General features: G+C 38.6%; 2 pseudogenes; both read right to left on the minus strand.

Moving 5' to 3' along the window:
- LOC102853898 overlaps window positions 1–4623 on the minus strand; it is an 88027-nt pseudogene extending 83404 nt beyond the window's left edge.
- A 45-nt stretch (window positions 4624–4668) lies between these two features.
- LOC102854305 lies at window positions 4669–5178 on the minus strand (annotated as a pseudogene).
- Between the last annotated feature and the right edge of the window lie 8008 nt (window positions 5179–13186).

Consider the following 13186-nt stretch of genomic DNA (forward strand, 5'->3'; position numbering starts at 1 on the left):
GGTCGCTATGAGTTGGAAACGACTCGATGGCACATAACAACAACAACAACATAGAGTTTCCAGAGGCATGTTGTTTAGGAAGGGGGTGCCACTCCTGCTTCCAGATTCTGATTTGCTGTTGTTGTTGTTTGGTGCTGTCGAGTTGTAGATGACTCACAGTGACCCCATGAGCGAAAGGCCTGAGAAGAGTTTCTGGAGGCAAGCCATTTCGGAAGTGGATGCCCCTCATGCTTCCAGGCTTGTTCTAGTTGGAAAGTTCCACCGAACACTGTCCACCATGGGTACCCATTACCACGTTTGGCACATCAGTGTCACAGTGTTCAGCATCACAGCAAACACAAGTTACCTCTGTACAACAATGCATAGACCAGTGCTATACCACCTAGAAGAATGTTTGACAGGAAAACAATTTGAACCTGGCCTGAGGGCCGCAGATTAAAATCACCCATCTTCAACTTGGTAGCATAACTTTCTGTCCACTAGGCCAACATAGCTCTCTCTACGTCATCATTGTTGTTGTTTGGTGCCGTTGAGCTGTAGACGACTCATAGCGACCCTATGAACGAAAGGCCTGAGCAATGTTCATAGAGTTTCCTTAGGCAAGCCATTTGGGAAGTGGATGCGACTCCTACTTCCAGAAATTCTAATTACCAAGGTGAAATAAAATTGATATTGCATAATAGAAGTAAAAAAAAAGATATGCCTGTAATTCAGGTGTACTGTAAGATAGCTCTTAGAACTACCATGTTGTTGTTGTTGTTGTGTACCATCGAGTTAGAACTGACCCATAGCTGACCCTCTGGCACATTTTCAGAGGCAGTTAATCAAGGGAGGAGATAAAACTACCATGAGTGATAGAACTACCATGAGTGATTAAAATGCATTAAAACTGTAGCAATCTAACTCTAACATGACTGCTAATCTACTAAGGGCCTATATCCTTCGAGAACAAGATTTAGGTCACATCCTCACACAAAAAACCACAAACAACTGAAGTGTTTTATATGGTTTAGCCTGTAAACATCCCAATATGGCTATACTTCAGCTAAGCTAGCTGAGTTCTTAGGTTTGTTTTTCCCCAAATGAGTGCAAATGGACTGTTCCTCTTCTTTTTTTTTAGCCATGCTTGCTTAACTAGATGTACGTGTAGGGATGGTTTTCAGGTAATCGTTTTTCATTTAAACTAAGCTTGTGTGCTGCTAACATTTCTTCCATCACAATATGTAGTTTTTAAGTGTCAAATGCATTAATGGCTGGCTACCCAATGAGGACAGAGAGGGGGGTGGAGCTCCCCGATTAAAACAAGATTGGAAAGAGGAGTGGCATCCAATTCCATAAAAGCTTGCCTTCAGAAACCCTATGAACCTGGAGAGAGGATGAAAGGCACCCAAGTGTCGAGGACTCTCCTTCATAGGGTCGCTATGAGTCGCCTGTGACTCTACGGCACTTAACAACAATAATATCAACAGAGAGAGAGAGATCAGCTGGCCCAGTGGACAGAAATCGATGCTACCAAGCCAAAGGTGGGTGACTTTTAATCCGTGGCCCTCAGGCCTGTCTCTCATTGTTTTAGTTCAGACATTCCTCTAGGTCATATAGCCCTGGTCTACAAGTTGCCATACCATCGTCACTTGTGGTTGCTGTGAGGCTGAACACTGTGACACAGATGTGTCAAATGTGTTAATGGTTGGCTACCCAATGCGGACAGAGAGTGGAGTGGAGCTCCCCGATTAAAACAAGCTTGGAAGGAGGAGTGGCATCCACTTCCATAATAGTTCACCTGCGGAAACCCTATGACCCTGGAGAGAGGATGAAAGGCACCCAAGCATCAAAGACTCTCCTTCATAGGGTTGCTTTGAGTCGCCTGTGACTCTATGACACTTAACAACAACAACATGCAGTCAGGGTAGTTTGTGTAGGAGTATAAAATTTAGCTGCTTCCTGCTATCTTCATCAGTAATCTTCTTGCCTTTGAATTAGGTGAAACTCCTTATTAGGGCTCCCTTCATAGAGTGTATTGGTAGGGCGGGAAAAAAGTTGAATCCTTCAATGATAGGACCTCTACTTTATTCACCAGCTTTTTCCAGTGTAGTACCTTTGGGAAGATAAGTTATTAAATCCAAAGTTTACCTTTTATGTTATGGTCTCAAATAGTTTATGGGATTGACAGTTTTGAAAACCATTTTTCATTTCCTTTCTTCATCAACATAAATAAAACCAGATCCATTAAACACTATTTCTACCATTTGCTCAGTTTTGAATCTTTGGATAATTTGTATCATGAATAAGTTCAAAAGCATTAAATTGACCAAAATATTCAAGAAGGATATATATTAAAATTATACTCCCATTTTTTAATTCATGAATATTAACTCCTCTTGAGTTAAAATATTGAAGTCTATTACTCATATATCACTCTGATCATAATAAAGACTCTCCAATACTTCTGAAATAAAGATTCCAAAATAAATAGTTGGAAAACATCAAACTCTGCAGTTCTCTAGTTGACAATCTGTTAAAACTTACTTCCCTTGATAGTACTTTAAAGTAAAGGAACAGAACACATTAGAGAGACCATTTACGACTTGCTTCCTGGGGCATCTGTTGCCCTGATGTAATCTGTCAGGAAGACATTCATTTCCCTCTGATGGCAAAGACTTCCTTTGGGAAATACATCTTTCTCCAATTGTGATGAAACAAGTCAGAAAAACAACTGCTGAAATCAGGGAATGACAACAGAAAGAAAATTGAGCTCAGCACAAAAGAAGCCAATAGCAGGTCAAACTGAAAATAACTCAAACTTATTGCTGTCAAGTCAGACTCCACTCACAGATGATACTCTAGGAGATTGTTGTAGAGGAAGTTGGCCATCTTTGTCCTGTGGAGATACTGGTGGATTCTAACCAGCTGAGAGATGCCACCTTTAGGTTAACTATTGCAACTCCCAACGGACAAAGCCCCCAGAGCCCCTTTGGCAGGTCAGAAGTGGGCACATTAGAGCAACAAGATATATAAACAAAATATTACAAAAGTCGAAGGAAAGGAATATTAGAAGTTGGGATTGTTGTTGTTGTTGTTGTTGTTGTTGTTGTGTACCATAGAGTTGGAACCGATGCAGCTGGTGGGTTTTCAGAAGCAGTTAATCTCATAGGAGGAGATTGTCCATCCTTCTCCTGTTCAGTAGCAAGTGGCCTTGAACTGGGTGCCTTAACAATTGCAGACCAGTTTCTTGCCACTAGGCCACCAGCGCTCCCAGAAGTGAGGATTACAAATTAAAAATTAAAGGGAGAGAAAGTCCTCTTCAATTTGTGTAATGGTCATCTGAGCTATTACATACATAATAAGGTCACTATGAGTCAGAGGCAACTCAATGACACATAAAAACAACATCTGTTTTACATTTTTTAAAAATTCTATTGTAATGAATTAAAAGCCCAACCTCTTTTAAACATTACTGCAAAAATTCATTTGTCAGTGTGTGTTACCTGTGAAGTAGACATCCTAGTCCTAAGAAAGATTATTTATTAAACACTACAAAAAAGAAAATTCCAAGCAAGATGAGAAGCAGCAGCTCTTTCTCAAGCTCCAACATCTGAGTTGAGAAAAAAAGAAAATATATTGCTTGTAAATTTAAGCTTAGATGATAAACCACAGTGGATTGAAGAACATAGAATTGTTTCTTTTCAATTTATTTGCCTATTTAATCTTATCTATTCTTCATAACTCTAACTCAATTGCCAATTTCCATTAAGAATGAAGAACACAAAATAAAAGCTTACATATATATTTGGAACCTGTTATGCATTTGACATTGTGAAAAATTTGTTATGTATCCTCATGATGTTGTTGTTGTTATGTGCGGTCGAATTGCTTGAGACTCATAGCAACCCTATTTACAACGGCCCTAAGCCCTGCTCTATGCCTTGCCAATCTTATTGTCTCCGACACACCTGTCCCCATTACCCCAGTGATGGAATCAAACCATCTCATCAAGGGTTTTCCTCTCCTGCACTGTCCCTCCACCATCCCAAGCATCATGTCCCTTTCCAAGGACTGATCCCACCTTGCAACATTTCCAAACTATGTCAGACAGGCTTCAGAATCCTTGCCTCCAAAGAGCAGCCTGGCTTCACCCTCTCCAGGACAAACTTGTTTGTTCTCCTAGTATTCCATGGTGTATTCAATACTCTTCTCCAGCACCAAAGCTCAAAGGCATCAATTCTCCTTCTATCATCCCTAGTCATTGTCCAGCTCTCTAATGTATAGCAAGTAATTGCAAAGACCATGGCCTGTATCAGGTGTACCTTAGTCTCCAAACTGACATGGCTGCTCCTCAGTACCTTGGAGAGGTCTCTGACAGCAGACTTTCCCAATGCAATTAATCTTTTAATTTTCTGGCTGCTAGTAACAAGAGTGTTGATTGTAGAGCCAAGCAAACTGAAGCTGTGAACAATCTCAATATCTTCATAAACCATCATGATACTGCCAGTCTGCCCAGTGGTGAGAATCTTTGTTTTCTTTTTTTTTTTTACAGAAAGAAAAGTCTTTTTATTGAGAGCTGGAGTCCAGCAGCCTGGAGGGGCATGACCCAGCCAGCTGGCAGTCCGCCAGGCTGGGCGCCATTCGCTGTGTTTCCCATCTCCCTCGGTGTGCCCCTGGGGAGCCTGATCACTCCGCAGACTCTGCATCAAACCTGAGGTCCTGGAGAACCTCGCTGATTGCCTCCATGGTTTTAATTACCTTCATCTTCAGCTGGTGCGTCTGTGAGGTGTTCTCCTGGTCCTTCAGTTCTGGTGCCCTCATCAACTGCAGCAGGGCCACCATGGCCAGATGGGTCTGCTCCAGCTGCTGCAGGGCTCGCACATGGTCGGCGAGCAGTGGCTGCGCGCGGGGCCCCGCAAGCTCAGCCTCCAGGGCCAGAACCTCCCGCGAGGCGGCGGCGAAGGCCTGGGTCACCTCGTGCACTGAGCCCCGATAGCGCGGGAAGTCGTACTGCGAGTCGTTGCACACATACTGGCGGTGGGCTTCCTCCAGCCGGCGGAAGGCCTGCGCGCGCTCGGCTTGGAGCTGATGGATCCGCTGGACCAGCGCGTGGACGGGAGCATCTTTCCAAGGCCACGCTGGCTCCGAGCACCCCGGAGATCCGAGGGCAGACGCAGCCTCTTCCGCGGTGATCATACTCGAATCTTTGTTTTCTTAATGTTGAGCTTCAATCCATAATGAAGGCTACAGTCCTTGACCCTCTTTAGCAAGCACTTCAGGTCCTCCTCAGCTTCAGCAAGCAAGGTTGTGTCATCTGCATAATGCAGATTGTTGATGAGTCTACCTCCAACCCTGATGCCACACTTCCCCTTATAGAGCCCAGCCTTCTGGGTAATCTGTTCTGCATATAGATTGTAAAGATATGGAGAGAGGACACATCCTTGGTGTACACCCTTCCCAATTTTGAACGAAGCAGTCTTTCCTTACTCTGTTCTGATGACTGCCTCCTGGTCCAAGTATAAATTTCACATAAGCACAATCATGTATCCTCATACAACCACTTTAAATAGTTTATGTTGTTGTTATGAAGCATCAAGTCAGAACAGACCCATAGGGTGTGCCTTCAGCTGATGTTCCTAGGCAGGAGGTCACACAAGAAGAGGTTGCCCATTTTTTCCCATGGAGCAGGTGATGGATTTGAACTGTATGTCTTTGGGTTGGCAATACAGCTCTTTAACACTAGGTAACAGAGATCCCCCCAAATAGGTTATAAGTCATTATTTTTACATGTTTGAGAAAAGCTAAGGCTTTTTTCATATTGTTGAATAATTGATCCATATTGGGCAGCAATTAAATTGAAATTTAAAGTAACATCTGTATATTTCATAGCTTCATCATTTCTAGTTATTTGTTCTCAAAACACTTCTTGACACCTACTTTCCTTAAACCACAGACAATCATTATTAAAGAGTCAATAAGTACATATTATAACATGCCTTCTGCAAGAGAAAATTTGCACCAAAGTTGCAAAAAAAAAAAAAATCCTTTACATTAATGCCAGAGAAGGATTGTTGGTTTTAGTTGCTTCCAACTCAGAGTGAAAACATCAACAAAAAGAAACACTGTTCAGTCCCAGGTGGTCCTCATAATTCTTACTGTTTCATTTATTGTTTAGCCGCTGCATTAATCCATCACTTTGGTGATCATGCTCTTTTTTTGACCATTGATGTCCTTCTCCTGGCATTGATCCTTCCTGGCAATCATGTGAGGCCAAGTCTCATCCTCTCTCCTAGCTACACTTCTTACAAGATCCATTCTTTCTCTGGCAGTAAATGTTCTGCATATTTCAAATGCATCCAATTTTCATCACTATTCAAATATTAAGGAGCGTTGGTGGCCTAGTGGTAACAAGCTGTGCTGCAATCCAGAAATCATATGGTTCAAGGCAGCAGTTGCTGTACAGAAGCCTGGAAAATCTTCTCCCATGAGATTAACTGCCTCTGAAAACCTGCTGGAGGATCAGCTATGGGTCAGTTCTGACTCATAGTACACAAAAACAAGTACAACAATAATTCCAATATTTAAAATATTTGGGCTGACATAAGCCCTCAAATAGGTATCTTTGCTCTTCAACACTGTAAAGTCCCTTGCAGCAGATTTACCCAGTGAAAACTAGACTTTGAGTGTTTGTACAATGAAATTACAATAAGATATTTGACATTTTCAGTTTTGCATTTATTTTGGCATTTTTTGTTGCAGTTATGAAGATTTTGGTTTTCTTTATGTTGCAGTATTAAAACATACTGAAACCTGTAGTCTTTGATCTTCATTGTATGTTATATAAATAAATATTGAAAGTTGATAATGAAGATTATAATTTGCATAGCATACAGATTGAATAAGTGTGGTGATTATATAAATCTTGAAGAATACCTTTCCTGATATTAAACCGTACAATCCTTTGTTCTATTCAAATTAATGCTACTTGGTCCATGGACAAGTTCCATACGAACACAACTAAGAGTCCTGCACTTTGTAGTTTTGTAACATGATCCATAATTTGTTATGAGCCACATTACCTAATAACAACTTAATGATGCAGGAAGTGCAGATACTGGAAATAAATCAGAGAATTATTGCTAAAAAAAATATTGATAAATGTTCTATTATTACATGGGGTAGTTGTTAAGGGCCATTGAGTCACTTGTGACTCATAACAACCCTATGTACAACATCTCTAAAACCTGCTCTATCCTGTGCCAACTTTACTTTCTCTGACACACCTACCCTCATTACCCCAGTCAGTATATCAATTCATCTCATCAATGATCTTCCTCTCTTTCTCTGTCCCTCTGCCCATCCAATCATGATGTCCCTCTACAAGGACCAGTCTCTTCTTGCAACATGCGCAGTGTGTGTTAGACGAGGCCTCAGAATCCTTTCCTCCAAGGAGCAGCCTAGCTTCACCCTCAAAAATATGATTATCAAACTTTATAATCAGCAAAATACACAAGTCAGATTTTGCTGAAGATAATTCAAAAACAATTGTAGCAGTACAACGCCAGGGGACTTTTAGAAATTCAAGTCAGATTCAGAAGAGATGAAAGAACAGAATCCTAGAAACTCTTCCCCTTGGGTTTTCTAAATCCATTTTTTATGCATCTCATTGTACAACTTTACTTTGTCTTCTCCAGCCACCCTTTGAAATCTAATATTCAACTCTTCAACTTTATCATGGTTCAATTACTGCCAGCTACTTTATATTTGAAAGTACATTTTAGAATCTCTTCTGAAATCTTCTTTGTTATTTTCCTTCTTTCTTGTTTTGTTTCCTTTTTATTCACTTTATTTATGATGCCCTTGACATTATCTCATGACTAGTCTACTAGGAAAAGGTTCAGCTCTATTGTTCATAGAGTCATGACTCAAGGCAACTCAATGGAAACTAACAATAGTGTGGTCTGGTCTTTAGTCATTCATGTTTATCAAATCTATCCTTTCCCTAGCCTTTTATTACAGTGCCTTTATGCAGTATTTGCTCTTTTGTGATTGACTTATTTCACTCAATATGCTCACTAGATTCATCCATGTTGTATAATAATTAATGTATTTTTCATTGTTTTTCAATGTTCCATAGTACTTGAGTAAATGTACCATAGTCTCTCTACCCATTAATTCTTTTATGGACACTTGAGTTGTTTCCCTCTTTTTGATGTTATGAGTAATGATGCAATAAACATGGGTATTCATATACCTGTATATGTCACAGCTCTTATTTCTCTAGAGTTTATTCCTAGTAGTAGAATTTCTGGATCAAATGGTACTTGTACTTTCAACTTTTTAAGGAAATGCAAAATGCCAAACTGCTTTCCACAGTGGTTGCACCATTTTACACTCTAACTAATGACAATCTCTAACACACTTGAGCCCATTGCTGTAGTCACTGTGTCAGTCCCCCTGAAGGTCTTTTGCTCCTTCACTATCTGCCAACTTTTCCAATCATGATGTTCTTTTCCAAAGAATAGCCCTCTAAGTAATATGTCTAAAGTACGTGAGATATATGAGATGAAGCTTCACCATCCTTGCCAACCAGGAGCACTCTGGCTACATCTTCTACAAGACATATTTATTTGTTCTTTTGGCAGTCAATGATATATTCAGTACTCTTCTCCAACAACACGGTTCAATGATATGATTTTTCTTTTCTTCTATCATCCTTATTTATTGTCTAGCTCTCACTACTACAACAAGTGATTGAAAAGACCATGGCTGGACTCAGGCATACTTTAGTCCTCAAACAACATCATTGCTCCTCCTGACTTCAGACTTTTCTAGTGCAATGTGTTTCCTCATCTCCTGACTGTTGGTACCAAGTGTACTGATAGTGGATCCAAGAAATCTGAAGTTGTTAACAGTTTCAATCTTTTCTCCAACTATCATGATGTAGTCCAATAGTATAGTGGTTAGAATTTTTATTTTCTCGATGTGCAGATGCACTCTGTATTCAATCATGCAGTGTTTGAACTTATGCAGCAAGTGTTTAAGTTCTTCTCAACTTTCAACATGGTTTCATAGCCATTGACTGACTTTGCCATATGGGTGTGTGGGAATATGTGAATAGGGTATGTTAGCTTATCCACAAGGGGATTGACTCATCTCACCAATAAATTGTGTGGATTCACTAACAGAATTGAAGAATCTGACCACTAGCAAGGGAGAACCAGGAAAATTCAGTACATTCTTCGGGGCCAGAGATTCTGGTGCCGGTCAGACCAGGGACTATGGGAGCAGCAGCGACAGAACAGATTTTGGGACAGATATACCATTGAACCAGAGCTAAGAGCCTTTTACCCAAGTTTGTTGGAGGACTGTGGTGAAAGCCAGGCATGGAGAGCCATAATGGGCAGGTCTAAGCTTTGTAACACTGGTCTAAAGCTGTGAGGCTCAAAAGTGCGTGTGAGCACATTTCAGCACCTGTCCTGACTAAATGATTGTATTCTGCTACTAACCTGAATTATGCCTTTTTTTTTTAAAAAAAAAAACTTCCCTAGTATGGGTCTTTGTGGTCTGTGAAATATTACAATGGGTTTTGGACCCAGAAGAGCAGTAAGGTTAGTGTTGGTTTAAATAGAAAGATGTATAGGAACACAGGGGACAAGTCTGACCCCATAGAAATTGTTTTTGTGTTGTTAATGCTGTTAACAGAACAGTTCCCCTTTGAGGAGTAGGTGAAGGTCAGATTTGAACAATTGCATGTAGCCCTTGCTGTTCTTACAGCTGTTTTTCATGATGTTATTTATTGATCCAGTTGTGGTTCAATAAAATGGATTACCTTTGTAATGTTTATCCTATTCCATGCTATTTATTGTTATATGTATTATTTCCAGTTAGGCATTCCTTACAGATTGTCCTTATTTTCACTCATCCCAGAATAATGTTTGTTCATTGTCTATTCATTGTTTTCTCACTTTGTCCTCCATTTCCGCATACCAACCCTACTATTATAGTAGTGGAATTAAGCAGTATTTGTGCTTTTGAGACTGATATATTTCCTTCAGTATAATGTCTTTGAGACTCATTCACATTATGTTCTATTTTATAAGGTCATTGTTTTTCTTTTTCTTTTTTAATTGAGATTTTTAATGAAAGTTTATCAAGAACTTGAATTTCCATTCATTCATTGTAGCACATTTTCCTCCCTGCCTCTCTCCCCCCAGTACACTTTTTAAAAACAAAACAAAACAAAACAGTTTTTTCAATGTTATACATTTTGTTGTATACATTGTTATACCTCCCCACCCCCACCAGACCACTTTACTATGCAGCTCTTATCCTGGACTCTTGTCATGCCGATATACCTAATCATATACTCCTTTTATACCATTTTCTCCCTTTTCTATTTTAATGCTGTGTACATTATTTACCCCCTCTTTTCTTTGTTTTCCTTAACCCCCATGTTGGTCCTATTTTATAACAGTGACATGCAGTCTTTGTCTTTTTTGACTGAGATATTTCACTCAGCATAAAGTCCTCCATGGTCATCCATTTTGTATAATATTTCACAAGTTTTTGTTTTGTTTTGTTTTTCAGTGCTGCATTATATTCTATTGTGTGAATATACCACAGCTTCTCTATTATTCATTTGTTGATGGGCACTTGGGCTATTTCCAACTCTTTGCTATTGTGAACAAAGCAGCAATAAACATGGGTGTGCATATATACCTGCTTGGGTGGCAGTTCTGGTTTCTTTAGGGTGTATTGCCAGTAGTGGAATTGCTGGGTCACATGGTATTTCTATTTCCAACTTTTTGAGAATGCGCCATGTTGCCTTCCATAGTGGTTGCACCATTTTACACTCCCACCAACAGTGAATAAGAGTTTCAGTTTCTCCACAACCTCACCAGCATTTGTTGTTTGCTGCTCTGTTGAATTTTGCTATTGTCACTGGGGTGAGATGATATCTCCGAGTTGTTTTGATTTTCCTCTATCTTAGAGCTAGGGATTTTGAACATTTCTTCATGTGTTCATTCGCCATCTGAATATCTTCTTTATCGTAATAGTAGTAAATGTTGTATTAACAACAGTAGTTAAGTGAAAGTCTCTTCAAATAATGCTTGATAATTATGTACTATTTCTTAGCTTAATCAATGCTTTAGTTTTAAAAATAAAAAAGGAAGAAATTATTTAATTCAAAGAACTGTCTAGATGCTGTTCTATTAAGTAGTGTTATTTTGTTTGAATATTAGGGATGAAAATGGTTGCCTTTGCCTCTTCTCTTTATACACTGCATTAATTTTAATACAAATGTCTTTCACAGAGGTCAAATGGAAAAAAATTATTTGAGTTGGCTTCATTTAATGTGGCATTAATTAAGTTGAGATTTTCAACTTGATATTTTCTGGGTCTTTATGCTCTTCTCCTTCTGTGCACATGCTTATCCTATTAACTGAGCAAGTTTTGAGAGTTAATTAACAGTAGGCATAATAGGCATTTAGAGATTAGTAAGGGGGGAAAATGAAAATATAAAAAAACCAAACAAATCCTGAGTGTGTATATTTTCAAGGCAGCCTATAGACTTTAATAAAAGTGTATTTTCCACACTAGAGGGAAAGGCCAAATTCTCCATTTAAAAAATTTATGTAAAATTCTAGAATTTATTTTCAGCACTAGACATACTCTCATAAAGATATTTTTGTTGAGCTATTTTTTTCTTTAATTCTTTAAAGTAGAGGTGATAGTGATTTCTCCTTTTAAGTAGCCAAATGGACAATTTATCAGTAAAATTATTCACAAAATATAAGAAAATTCTTATTTCTATCTCCTCAAATTGCATCTTATCTCTGAATCCATAGTGGTAGTTGTTTAAAGGGGTAATAAACAGGAAAAAATACTGTATCTGCATTTCCCTACCTTCTATGTTATTCCAAGAATTCCTTCTAAATTAAAAAAAAAATCTAGAATAGAAAAGAATGACTTTAAATCTCAGTTTCTTTGGTAGCTAGGATATTGCTACTGTCAATTGGGTTTATTAAATATGGTTGAAAGTAAACTGCAGTAAAATAGAAAACAATATTCATGGGGAAAAAAACAAAATGTTAGTATTAAAGTACCATGTCCATGTGCAAACAAAATGAATTATACAACATTGAAAAACAAGGACCTCACCTATAACCAGGAGAGGATAAAATACATGACTGTGACCTTCTAAGAATCAAATTAGGCCTAATAGGGAGAAACTACTGCCAATTCTGAAGGCTTGTGGTTCTAATCCCAGCTGCTCCTTGCAAGAAGAATGGTCAATCTCTTCTTTAGTGATTAAATTTCTTCTGGAAAAATAGCCAGAAGGTCAGCTATGGGTCAGTTCTGACTTGATGATAAGCAACAACAATAATTATGATAAAGAGCCCTCCAGTTACAAAGGTTAACTAGTGTGACTGTTATGCAAAAGGCTGAAGATTAGATCAAACTCCTAGAAAAATGTGTCAGTGCTTCAGTCAAGATTAAGGCACTAAAAAACCTGGGAGTATGACTCATTCTTCAAACTCAAAAAGAAAAAGAAAACTTGTTATGCTTCATTTCATGATTTCTGAATGTCTCTTTCAATAAGGTCATTTTCTTTTTAAAAGTAAATTATTTAAATTCTTATTTAATAATATGGAGCTTTGTTCTACTTTCCTTTTATTCTATTTATAAAATGATCTCTTTTTCTCTATTTTTTTCAATTAAAATCTTATCACCTCTGTAACTTCAAAGAAAAAAGTCATTTTTCTCTGAAGGATTTTGGTGAAAAGTTTTTTCTCTACATTCAAATAGGCTCTTACAGTTAGTGAACTTAATTTAATAATGATCAGATGAAAGAAATGACACAAATTTAGAAATACTGGTGCCATGGAGTTGAAGACTTAAAATTAACTTCATAAAAAAGAAAAATGCAATCTTAAATCAAAATAATATTTTTCTTGGCTCTTAAAGATATGTTGGGGGTTTTTCCCCCCTTTAAAAGGGTTGAATACTAAAACAAGCAATGACTAATCCACTTGGATTAGGGAGCTATGGTGGCCTGGTGGCAAGAAGCTGCACTGCAAAGGCACACAGCTTGAGGTCAGCTTGAGGTCAGCTTGAGGTCAGGAGGTGCTCCACAGAGAAGGATGGGCAATCTTCTCCTTTGTGATTAACTGCCACTGAAAACCCACTGGAGGATCTG

This window comes from Elephantulus edwardii, unplaced genomic scaffold (assembly GCF_000299155.1).
Source record: "Elephantulus edwardii isolate Elephantulus edwardi_28Jun2011 unplaced genomic scaffold, EleEdw1.0 scaffold00109, whole genome shotgun sequence".
NCBI classification, from domain to species: Eukaryota; Metazoa; Chordata; class Mammalia; order Macroscelidea; family Macroscelididae; genus Elephantulus; species Elephantulus edwardii.